This window comes from Dendrobates tinctorius, unplaced genomic scaffold, assembly GCF_039654945.1.
Source record: "Dendrobates tinctorius isolate UK_male_01 unplaced genomic scaffold, ASM3965494v1 ptg000134l, whole genome shotgun sequence".
NCBI classification, from domain to species: domain Eukaryota; kingdom Metazoa; phylum Chordata; class Amphibia; order Anura; family Dendrobatidae; genus Dendrobates; species Dendrobates tinctorius.
In genome coordinates, this window is record NW_027361802.1 from 14,441,643 (window position 1) to 14,453,642 (window position 12,000).

General features: G+C 46.8%; 1 protein-coding gene across 1 annotated transcript in view; it reads left to right on the forward strand.

The window, feature by feature from the left end:
- LOC141048288 (transmembrane channel-like protein 1) overlaps nt 1–12,000 on the forward strand; it is a 397,123-nt gene that overhangs the window by 354,663 nt on the left and 30,460 nt on the right. The window lies entirely within an intron of this gene.

Below are 12,000 nucleotides of genomic sequence, written 5' to 3' on the forward strand. Positions count from 1 at the left end.
GCCAGCAGCACAGGGGAGCATATCCAGGATGTGATGTGGGGGCCATGTGAGTGCCAGCAGTACAGGGGGAATATCCAGGATGTGATGTGGGGGCCATGTGCATGCCAGCAGCACAAGGGGGCATATCCAGGATGGGATGGGGGGGCCATGTGCTTGCCAGCAGCACAGGGGGGGCATATCCAGGATAGGATGGGGTGGGCATATGCGTGCCAGCAGCACAGGGGAGCATATCCAGGATGGGATGGGGGGCCATGTGCGTGCCAGCAGCACAGGGGGGCATATCCAGGATGGGGTGTGCGGGGCACATCCAGGATGTGATGTGGGGGCCATGTGCATGCCAGCAGCACAGGGGGCATATCCAGGATATGATGTGGGGGCTATGTGCATGCCAGCAGCACAGGGGGGCATATCCAGGATGGGGTGGGCATGTGCATGCCAGCAGCACAGGGGGGCATATCCAGGATGGGATGGGGGAGCCATGTTTGTGCTAGCAGCACAGGGGGGCATTTCCAGGATGTGATGTGCGGGCCATGAGTGTGCCAGCAGCACAGGGGGGCATATCCACGATGGAATGGGGTGGCCATGTGCGTGCCAGCAGCACAGGGGGGCATATCCAGGATGGGGTGAGTGGGGCACATCCAGGATGTGATGTGTGGGCCAAGTGCATGCCAGCAGCACAGGGGGGCATATCCAGGATATGATGTGGGGGCCATATGCATACCAGCAGCACAGGGGGGCATATCCAGGATGGGATGGGGTGGGCATGTGCATGCCAGCAGCACAGGGGGGCATATCCAGGATGGGATGGGGGAGCCATGTACGTGCTAGCAGCACAGGGGGACATTTCCAGGATGTGATGTGGGGGCCTTGAGTGTGCCAGCAGCACAGGGGGGCATATCCAGGATGGGACGGGGTGGCCATGTGCATGCCAGCAGCACAGGGGGGGCATATCCAGGATGGGATGGGGGGGCCATGTGTGTGCCAGCAGTACAGGGGGGCATATCCAGGATGGGATGGGGTGGGCATGTGCTTGCCAGCAGCACAGGGGAGCATATCCAGGATGTGATGTGGGGGCCATGTGAGTGCCAGCAGCACAGGGGGAATATCCAGGATGTGATGTGGGGGCCATGTGCATGCCAGCAGCACAAGGGGGCATATCCAGGATGGGATGGGGGGGCCATGTGCGTGCCAGCAGCACAGGGGGGGCATATCCAGGATGGGATGGGGGGGCCATGTGTGTGCCAGCAGCACAGGGGGGGCATATCAAGGATGGGATGGGGTGGGCATGTGCGTACCAGCAGCACAGGGGAGCATATCCAGGATGTGATGGGGGGGCCATGTGAGTGCCAGCAGCACAGGGGGAATATCCAGGATGTGATGTGGGGGCCACGTGCATGCCAGCAGCACAAGGGGGCATATCCAGGATGGGATGGGGTGGGATGTGCGTGCCAGCAGCGCAGGGGGGCATATCCAGGATGGGATGGGGGAGCCATGTACGTGCTAGCAGCACAGGGGGGCATTTCCAGGATGTGATGTGGGGGCCATGAGTGTACCAGCAGCACAGGGGGGCATATCCAGGATGGGGTGAGCGGGGCACATCCAGGATGTGATGTGGGGGACATGTGCATGCCAGCAGCACAGGGGGGCATATCCAGGATGGGATGGGGCGCCTTGTGTGTGCCAGCAGCACAGGGGGGCATATCCAGGATGGGATAGGGTGGGCATGTGCGCGCCAGCAGCACAGGGGAGCATATCCAGGATGTGATGTGGGGGCCATGTAAGTGCCAGCAGCACAGGGGGAATATCCAGGATGTGATGTGGGGGCCATGTGCATGCCAGCATCACAAGGGGGCATATCCAGGATGGGATGGGGGGGCCATGTGCGTGCCAGCAGCACAGGGGGGGCATATCCAGGATGGGGTGAGTGAGGCACATCCAGGATGTAATGTGGGGGCCATGTGCATGCCAGCAGCACAGGGGGCATATCCAGGATATGATGTGGGGGCCATGTGCATGCCAGCAGCACAGGGGGCATATCCAGGATGGGATGGGGTGGGATGTGAATGCCAGCAACACAGGGGGGCATATCCAGGATGGGATGGGGGAGCCATGTACGTGCTAGCAGCACAGGGGGGCATTTCCAGGATGTGATGTGGGAGCCATGAGTGTACCAGCAGCACAGGGGGGCATATCCAGAATGGGATGGGGTGGCCATGTGCGTGCCAGCAGCACAGGGGGGCATATCCAGGATGGGGTGAGCGGGGCACATCCAGGATGTGTTGTGGGGGCCATGTGCATACCAGCAGCACGGGGTGCATATCCAGGATGGGATGGGGTGGGCATGTGCATGCCAGCAGCACAGGGGGGCATATCCAGGATGGGATGGGGGAGCCATGTACGTGCTAGCAGCACAGGGGGACATTTCCAGAATGTGATGTGGGGGCCATGAGTGTGCCAGCAGCACAGGGGGGCATATCCAGGATGGGATGGGGTGTCCATGTGCGTGCCAGCAGCACAGGGGGGCATATCCAGGATGGGATGGGGGGGCCATGTGCATGCCAGCAGCACAGGGGGGCCATGTGTGTGCCAGCAGCACAGGGGGGCATATCCAGGATGGGATGGGGGGCCCTGTGCATTCCAGCAGCACAGGGGGGCATATCTAGGATGGGATGGGGGGGCCATGTGTGCACCAGCAGCACAGGGGGGCATATCCAGGATGGGATGGGGGGCCATGTGCATGCTTGCAGCACAGGGGGGCATATCCAGGATTGGATGGGGGGGCCATGTACATGCCAGCAGCACAGGGGGGCATATCCAGGATGGGATGGGGGGGCCATGTGCGTGCCAGCAGCACAGGGGGGCATATCTAGGATGGGATGGGGGGCCATGTGCGTGCCAGCAGCACAGGGGAGCATATCCGGGATGGGATGGGGGGCCATGTGCATGCCAACAGCACAGGGGGGCATATCTGGGATGGGATGGGGGGCCATGTACATGCCAGCAGCACAGGGGGGCATATCCAGGATGGGATGGGGGGGTCATGTGTGTGCCAGCAGCACAGGGGGCTTATCCAGTATGGGGTTGGGGGTCATGTGTGTGCCAGTAGCATGGGGGGCATATCCAGGATGGGATGGGGGGCCATGTGCGTGCCAGCAGCACAGGGGGGCATATCCAGGATTGGGTGGGGGGTCATGTGTGTGCCAGCAGCACAGGGGGGCATATCCAGGATGGGGTGGGGGGTCATGTGTGTCCCAGCAGCACAGGGGGTCATATCCAGGATGGGGTGGGGGGCGTATGCGTGCCAGCAGCACAGGGGGGCATATCCAGGATGGGGTGGGGGGGTCATGTGTGTGCCAGCAGCACAGGGGCGCATATCAAGCATGGGATGGGGGCCATGTGTGTGCCAGCAGCACAGGGGGGCATATCCATGATGGGGTGGGGGGTCATGTGCATGCCAGCAGCACAGGGGGGCATATCCAGGATGGGAAGGGGAAGCCATGTGCGTGCCAGCAGCACAGGAGAGCTCATCCAGGATGGGATGGGGGAGCCATTTGCATGCCAGCAGCACAGGGGGCATATCCAGGATAGGGTGGGGGGGTCATGTGTGTGCCAGCAGCACAGGTGGCATATCAAGGATGGGATGGGGGGCCATGTGTGTGCCAGCAGCACAGGGGGGCATATCCAGAATGGGGTGGGGGTGTCATGTGCATGCCAGCAGCACAGGGGGGCATATCCAGGATGGGATGGGGGAGCCATGTGCATGCCAGCAGCACAGGGGAGCATATCCAGAATGGGATGGGGGAGCCATGTCCATGCCAGCAGCACAGTGGGGCAATCTGCCACCAGCACAGGGGGGCAATGTGCCAGTGTAGCAGCACAAGGGGGCAATGTGCCAGCACAAGTGAGCAATGTACCAATGTGCCAGCAGCACAGGGGGGCCATGTGCCAGGATGGGGGTTTAATAGATACCAGGATGAAAGACATATATATGATTTGTAAGACGGACACTGGCATTATAAGACAGACCCCCATTTAACATAAAATATTCTCTTTTTCTTCAACAAATTTGGGGGTGCATCTTATAATCAGCTGCGTCTTATAAGGCAATAAACTCTCAGAAACTTGATTTGGGGTGTGGACCAAGTTCAGGAACACACCAACTGATTGATCCAACCTTGGCAACATAGATGCAAGAAGAAAAAAAATTAAAAAAAACACAGAAAAAAAAGGAAAAAAAAATGTTTAAACTCTCTCTGTGATATCATTCAATCTATTTGGATATAATGTTCCCAGACGATATATCTAAAACGTTTCTTTCTGGTTTAAAAGCGCATTCCTATTTGCAACACCAGAGGGTATCTGCTCCACCGGAGTTACTTTTATGTTAAAAATGTATATACACTCGCAGGGGAAGAGTCTTGAGGAGATCATTTGCATATTCCCAGTGCCTTCTGGGATAAGTGAAGAGTCTCCGCGAGCTCAACGATCACTGGGTTTCGGCCGTTGCAGCTGAAAAGAGGAAATCGGAAAAACCGCGCGCCGAATTTTGGCTCATCTTTCATCGTTTTTAAGAAATCTCAAGATGGAAGAGGCCAGGAGCAATTTGGTGAGCTGCATTTCTTGCTACATGTTCACATGCCACAAATGCAAGCTTGTGTCCCTGTTGGAGGAAAAGTTGCAAAATCTCGAAGAGAGGTTAGCTACATTGAAGATCATTAAGGAAGGTGAAGAGTTCTTGGACAGAGCAGAATTATCTCTTCATGTTACAGAAAGAGAAGAAATTCGAAGTGCACCTGAAGAAACAGAGGAATGGAGACATGTGACCCAGAGAAGCAGGAGGATCAGGAGACAGTCAGCACCCATACTGCTCAGAAACCAGTACCAGGCTCTCACGCAGGAAAACGATGAAGAAATACATCAGGATAAGACTTTGCCAACAAACAGCAACCTTGTACGCCTTCAGAGTGCTCCTGGATGGAGAAAGAAAAATGTTGTGAAGAAGAAACGGAGAGTGGTGGTCATGGGGGATTCCATGTTGAGAGGAACAGAGGCCGCTATCTGCAGACCGGATATAACTTCAAGAGAAATGTGCTGTCTTCCAGGTGCAAAAATTAAAGATGTGTCTGACAGGATATCAGGACTCCTCAGACCTACAGATGACTACCCATTCCTGCTACTACATGTGGGGACAAATGACACCGCAAGAAACGACCTGGAAACCATCTGCAGAGACTTTGAAGACTTAGGCAAGAAAGTGAAAGAACTGGGAGCGCAGGTGGTCTTCTCTTCCATCCTCCCAGTGGATGGCCATGGAACAAGGTGGAATAAGATTCTGCAGGTGAACAACTGGCTACGTCGATGGTGCCGTCAGCAACGATTTGGATTTCTGGATCACAGAGTGAACTACTTATACGATGGACTACTTGCTAGAGATGGGGTGCACCTTACGAAGACTGGAAAGCATGTATTTGGAAGTCGCCTTGCTACACTTGTAAGGAGAGCTTTAAACTAGAACAACATGGGAAGGGAAGCAAAAGACCAGAAAAAGCCATACACCTGACAAATGCTATTGAGATCTCTGCTATTAGAAGTTGAAAGGAAGAACAAAGAGGAATTAATAAAAATATTGGAAAAAGAGAAACCAATCACAAACTAAAATGTTTCTATACTATGCACAAAGCATGGGCAACAAACAAGGAAAATTGGAACTACTAACACAGGAAAAGAAATATGATGTCATTGGAATCACTGAAACTTGGTGGGACAATACACATGATTGGAATACAAGACTAGAAGGATACAACTTATTTGCAAGAAACAGACTTGATAAACGAGGAGGGGGTGTCGCATTGTAGCTTCAGAGACTGGGAGTTCTGTGGAAACTGTTTGGGTAAGAATACAAGGACAGAACAATGGAAAGGACACCATTGTAGGCATTTACTACAGGCCGCCTGTGCAAGCTGAAGATATGGATGAACTCTTTATGCATCAAATGGCCAAGTTCTCCAAAAAATATGACATAGTTGTCATGGGAGATTTTAACTATCCAGACATTTGTTGGGAATCTCTCTCAGGCAAAACTAACAGGTCAAGGAAATTCTTATCCTCTCTTGCTGACAACTTTATCTTCCAAAAGGTAGGGGAGAAAACAAGGGGAACTGCTACCTTGGATCTAATCCTTATGAACAGGGAGGAAATGGTTGAGGAGGTAAAAGTGGCTGGGACCCTAGGAGGTAGCGACCATGCTATTTTAGAATTTTGGATAACTAGAGGCGGAAGACCTGTGAAGACTCAGACGTCAAGGTTAGATTTCAGAAAGGCAGATTTTAAGGGATTCAGAAAAAGAATTGGAGGCATCCAATGGCTGGATATCCTTAAAGGCAAAAATGTCCAGGACGGATGGGAAATCTTGAAAAATGAAATTCTCAAAGCACAGTTGTTAACAATTCCGAAAAGAGGGAAGAATAGGAAGCATTTAAGGAAACCAGGATGGATGAACACAGAACTTAAGCACATGCTAAAAAGGAAGAAAAAAATGTTTATAAAATGGAAAGAGGGAGGCATATCTAAAGAAGAATATAATGCTGTCTGCAGAACCTGCAGGGCACAAATCAGAGTAGCTAAAGCTGAAAATCAATTGAGGCTTGCAAGAGATGTCAAAAGCAATAATAAAGGATTTTGGGGATATGTCAAAAGTAAACGAAAAGTCAAAGATGCTATAGGATTTTTACAGGATGAAAATGATGAAATGGTAAGACAGGATGTTGAGAAGGCTGAACTTTTAAATTCCTATTTTGCATCTGTTTTCTCTCAGAAAGGAAATGTAACATCAACTGTTATTCACTGTCCTATTAAGGGAATAGAAGAATCCAGGATATCTATAAACAGAAAGATAGTGAGGAAACACTTAGCTAACCCAAATGAATTCAAGTCTCCAGGTCCAGATGAATTACACCCCAGAGTACTGAAGGAGATAGCAGAAGAAATGTTTGAACCCCTCTCCATAATCTTTGAAAATTCTTGGAGAACAGGAGAAGTGCCAGAAGACTGGAGAAGAGCAAATGTTGTTCCTATCTTCAAAAAGGGGAAGAAGGTGGACCCAGGCAACTATAGGCCGGTGAGTCTGACTTCTATACCAGGAAAGATCTTTGAACAAATTATTAAACAAGATGTATGTCAATACCTGGATAAGAATGAAGTGATTAAACAGAGTCAGCATGGGTTTGTAACTAATAAGTCATGTCAGACTAACTTAATTTCCTTCTATGACGGTATCACTGATTGGGTGGATCAAGGAAATGCTGTAGATATAGTATATCTTGACTTCAGCAAAGCATTTGACAAAGTCTCTCATACAATCCTTATTGAAAAAATGACTAAGTATGGAATGGACAAGGCAACTGTTAGGTGGATTCATAACTGGCTTAGTGATCGGACCCAAAGAGTGGTCGTAAATGGCTGCACATCCAGTTGGAAGAATGTCTCAAGTGGGGTACCACAGGGCTCTGTCCTGGGCCCTGTATTGTTCAACATCTTTATCAATGATTTAGATGAAGGAATTGAGGGTAAACTGATTAAATTTGCTGATGACACAAAGCTAGGAGGGATAGCTAATACTAGAGAAGAGAGAGAGGATTCAAAAAGATTTAAATAAACTGGAGAAGTGGGCAGCAACTAACAGAATGGTTTTTAACAGGGAGAAATGCAAAGTAATACATCTGGGCAATAAAAATGAAAAAAGCATATATAGAATGGGAGGAATAGGGCTAAGTGACAGCACATGTGAAAAAGACTTGGGTATACTAATAGATCACAGACTGAATATGAGTCAACAGTGTGATGCAGCAGCAAAAAAGGCAAATGCAATTCTAGGATGTATTAACAGAAGCATACAGTCTAGATCACGTGAAGTCATTATTTCCCTCTACTCCTCTTTGGTCAGACCTCATCTGGAATATTGTGTCCAGTTTTGGGCACCACATTTTAAAAAAGACATCAACAAACTGGAGCAAGTTCAGAAAAGAGCGACCAGAATGGTGACCGGTCTGCAAACCCTGTCTTATGAGGAAAGGTTGCAGGATTTGGGAATGTTTAGTTTGCATAAGAGAAGACTGAGAGGAGACTTAATAGCTGTCTACAAATATCTAAAGGGCTGTCACATTGTAGAAGGATCAACTTTATTCTCATTTGCACAAGGAAAGACGAGAAGCAATGGGATGAAACTGAATGGGAGGAGACACAGATTAGATATTAGAAAAAACTTTTTGACAGTTAGAGTGATCAAGGAGTGGAACAGGCTGCCACGAGAAGTGGTGAGTTCTCCTTCAATGGAAGTCTTCAAACAGAGGCTGGACAGACATCTGACTGGGATGATTTAGCGAATCCTGCTTTGAGCAGGGGGTTGGACCAGATGGCCCAGGAGGTCCCTTCCAACCCTACGATTCTATGATTCTATGATTCTATGATTTAAACTTACTCTTAAAAGGCATGTCTTGTTGACTGAAAAAAATGGGAACATTGGGGATCCCAAAAAAATACTGATCCCAATAGAGACGACCAAAGAAAAGGAATATATCCACAAGGAGGTACACTTTTTTTCATTAGTATCTGAAAAATTTAGGAAATGGGAAAATAATAATAAAAATAAAATCGAAAAGCATGGAATTGGGTAAAATTAGATAGAAAAGAGAACAATATCTCTAAGGCTAAGTGCACACGTACTTTTTTGCCCTGCGGATTTTTCCGCGCAGAATTGAAGAAATCCGCAGGTCAAGTGACCTGCATTTTTCCTGCGGATTTCTTCCTTCTTTCTTGTGGTTTTCTTGCGGTTTTTGTGCGGTTTTCCCCTGCAGATTTCCCCCTGTGGAATTGGAGAATGAAGCAGGTGGAAAACTGCACAAAAGAAGTGACATGCTGCATATTTTGAACCACAAGAAAACCGCACGGAAAAATCCGCAGCGTCTGCACAGCGGTTTATTTTTTCTGTTGATTAACATGCTACTGTACATCACAATGTGGATATGCAGCGTTTCTGCGCGGTAAAATCCGCTGCGGATCCGCTGGAAATCTGCATCGTGTGCACATGGCCTTAAAGAGAAAAAGTGGCATTGGAGGATTTGAGACAAAATACAGATATTGTAATAAGGCAAGTTGATAAAGGGGGGGAGTAGTTGTGCAAAACAGATCTGACTATATTGAGGAAGCTTTGAACATATTGTCTAATACGAGATATTTCAAAATGTTTAAAGTAGATCCTACACAATACTTTATTCGGGACTATCACCATATGATTCAGGAAGCCTATGAGAGGAATATTCTTAATAAAACAGAAAAAAGGTTGTTAACAAATCCTGCACCAACCATGGCGTTATTTTATCATTTACCAAAATTGCATAAGAACCCTGAAAAACCACCTAGCAGACCAATTATATCAGGAATATGTTCCTTGACTTGTCATCTTTCTCATTATATTGACTTGTTTTTACAAGAACTAGTAAAGTCTCTTCCTTCATATTTGAGAGATTCCACACAATTAATCGGGGAACTGAGAGATATTGAATGGGAAGACAACTATTTCTTTAACTCGTTAGATGTAAATTCGTTATGTTCCAACATAGATCACGAAATGGGGGTAAATGCGGTGGTTTTTTTTTTTAACAAATACAGAGATGCTCCCTGAACAAAGAGATTTTCTGTTAAAGGGTCTGAAAGGAATGCTCTTTTAAACCGGAAAGAAACATTTTGGACATATCGTCTGGGAACATTATATCCAAATGGATTGAATGATATATCATAGAGAGAGTTTAAACGTTGCTTTTTCTTGCATCTATGTTGTCAAGGTTGGATCAATCAGTGGGTGTGTCCCTGAACTTGGTCCACACCCCAAAACAAGTTTCTGAGACAGGGATAATAGGCTGCTACTATATAAGTGTAATTGAATTTTATACTAGTAGGATTTGCACTGTGTTTTTATGATACCTGTAGAAGGATATATACTGTATCCGAAACGCATTGTATTGTCTCTATTATAACTTATCAAATAAAAAAATATGAAATATCATCTTTGGATGTGAATCCTGGGAAGCGCTGCCATTCATGGGCTGGATGTGCTTTTCTTGATTCACTTTATACAACTGGTCTCTTCCAGGCTCTGGGGAGGACGCTGCCCGGAAGATAATTTTGCCTCCAGAGCATATTTTAAATATAAGGTGGAGTTACCAGTATGATGTATATTGGTTACCAGTGTGCGATGTGTAATGGCTGCTCTCTGCTCTCCTGATTTCACTGCAGAGCTGCATGTGATTACATCTGACACATCTGCAGATTCCTCTCAGCCTCAGCTTCCATCTTCCAGGCAGACAGAGCTGCATTATTGTTACCAAACAGCAGAGCTGAGAGAGAAGCAAAAAAATGTGTTTGCAAGAAGACAAATTTTATATCTTCTGTTCTGTTTTGGTTACTTTTCTCACTGATAACTCCCCTTGATGTAAAATAAGTATGCCGGAGGGAGAGTTAAAAGAAAGAGGCAGAGTTATCTTCCATGCACCATCCTCCACATCCTCCTTAGGTCATTTACTGTATATAAAATGATAAAAGATGATTTCTCAGCAACAAGCATCTGATATGAAACGTACAGGGAGGACTGTTTTCAGCATTCTGTAGCCTGTATGCCCATATTAATAGGTTAGATAGCTCAAATGTGATTCCCTTTAATTTGCCTTCATTTCAGTGAGAACTGTTAGAAGGATTGCTAGAGAGGCAACATAGAACCCTTCTTGACTGAAAAAGACCTTCAGAAAAATTTTGCAGACTCTAGAGTTGTGGTACATTGTTCTACTGTTGAGACCACTGCACAAATATGGTCTTTATGGAAGAGTCATCAGAAGAAAACCTCTCCTGCATCCTCCCATAAAATTTAATATCAGAAGAATTCAAAAGAACATCTAAACAAGCCTCGTGCATATTGGAAACAAGTCCTGTGGACAGATGATGTTAAAGTAGAACCCTTTGGCCACAATGATGAAAGGTATGTGTGGAGAAAAAAGGGCACAGAATTTCAGGAAAGAGCATCACGCTAACCATTAAGCATAGGGGTGGATCAATCATGCTTTGGAGTTGTGTTGTAGCCAATGGCATGGGGAACATTTCATAGGTAGACGGAAGAATGGATTCAATGAAATTTCAACAAATTCTTGATGTGAACATAACACCATCTGTAAAAAAGCTGAAGTTGAAAAGAGGATGGATAATTTTGATCCTAAACATATGTCAAAAATCCATAACACACTACCTCAAAAGGCGCAAGCTGAATGTTTTACAATGGCCTCACAGTCCCCTGATAAAAACATTAATGAAAATTTGTGGCAAGACCTCATAAGAGCAGGTCATGCAAGATGACCCAGGAATCTCACAGAACTGGCAGACTTTTCCAAGGAAGAATGGATGAGAATCCCTCAAAAGAGAACTGAAAGATTCTTGGCTGGCTTCAAAAGGCATTTACAAGCTGTGATACTTTCAAAAGAGGGTGTTACTGGCTACTAAGCATGCAGGGTACCCAAATTTTTGCGTCAGCCCACTTACATTTTGTAATTTGTAAAATGTAGAAGAAGAAAGAAAAAAAAATATATATATGCACACACACACACTGTATATTTTTTTTCTATGACTAAAATACAAAGGAAATCATTTCATATTCAATTTGCTTAACTGTTCACAATAAGAGTCATTTTGACCAGAGGTGCCCAAACTTTTACATGTGTATATAATGTATATGAGTAAATTACCTCAAAATCTTCTCAAATAGTTGTTACAGAAAGGACTTCCACTTCAATACATAGGAATAGGTTCCAAAGTGGCTGCAAATTTTTTTTATTGTTGTAATATACTGCATCTCAGTACAAAAATAAATCCCTCGGCCATCTGGGCAATATCTAAACACATTCTGCCTAGCACTTCAAAGCAAAACATAGTTCTTACCATCCACCATATTAGTCAATTGAT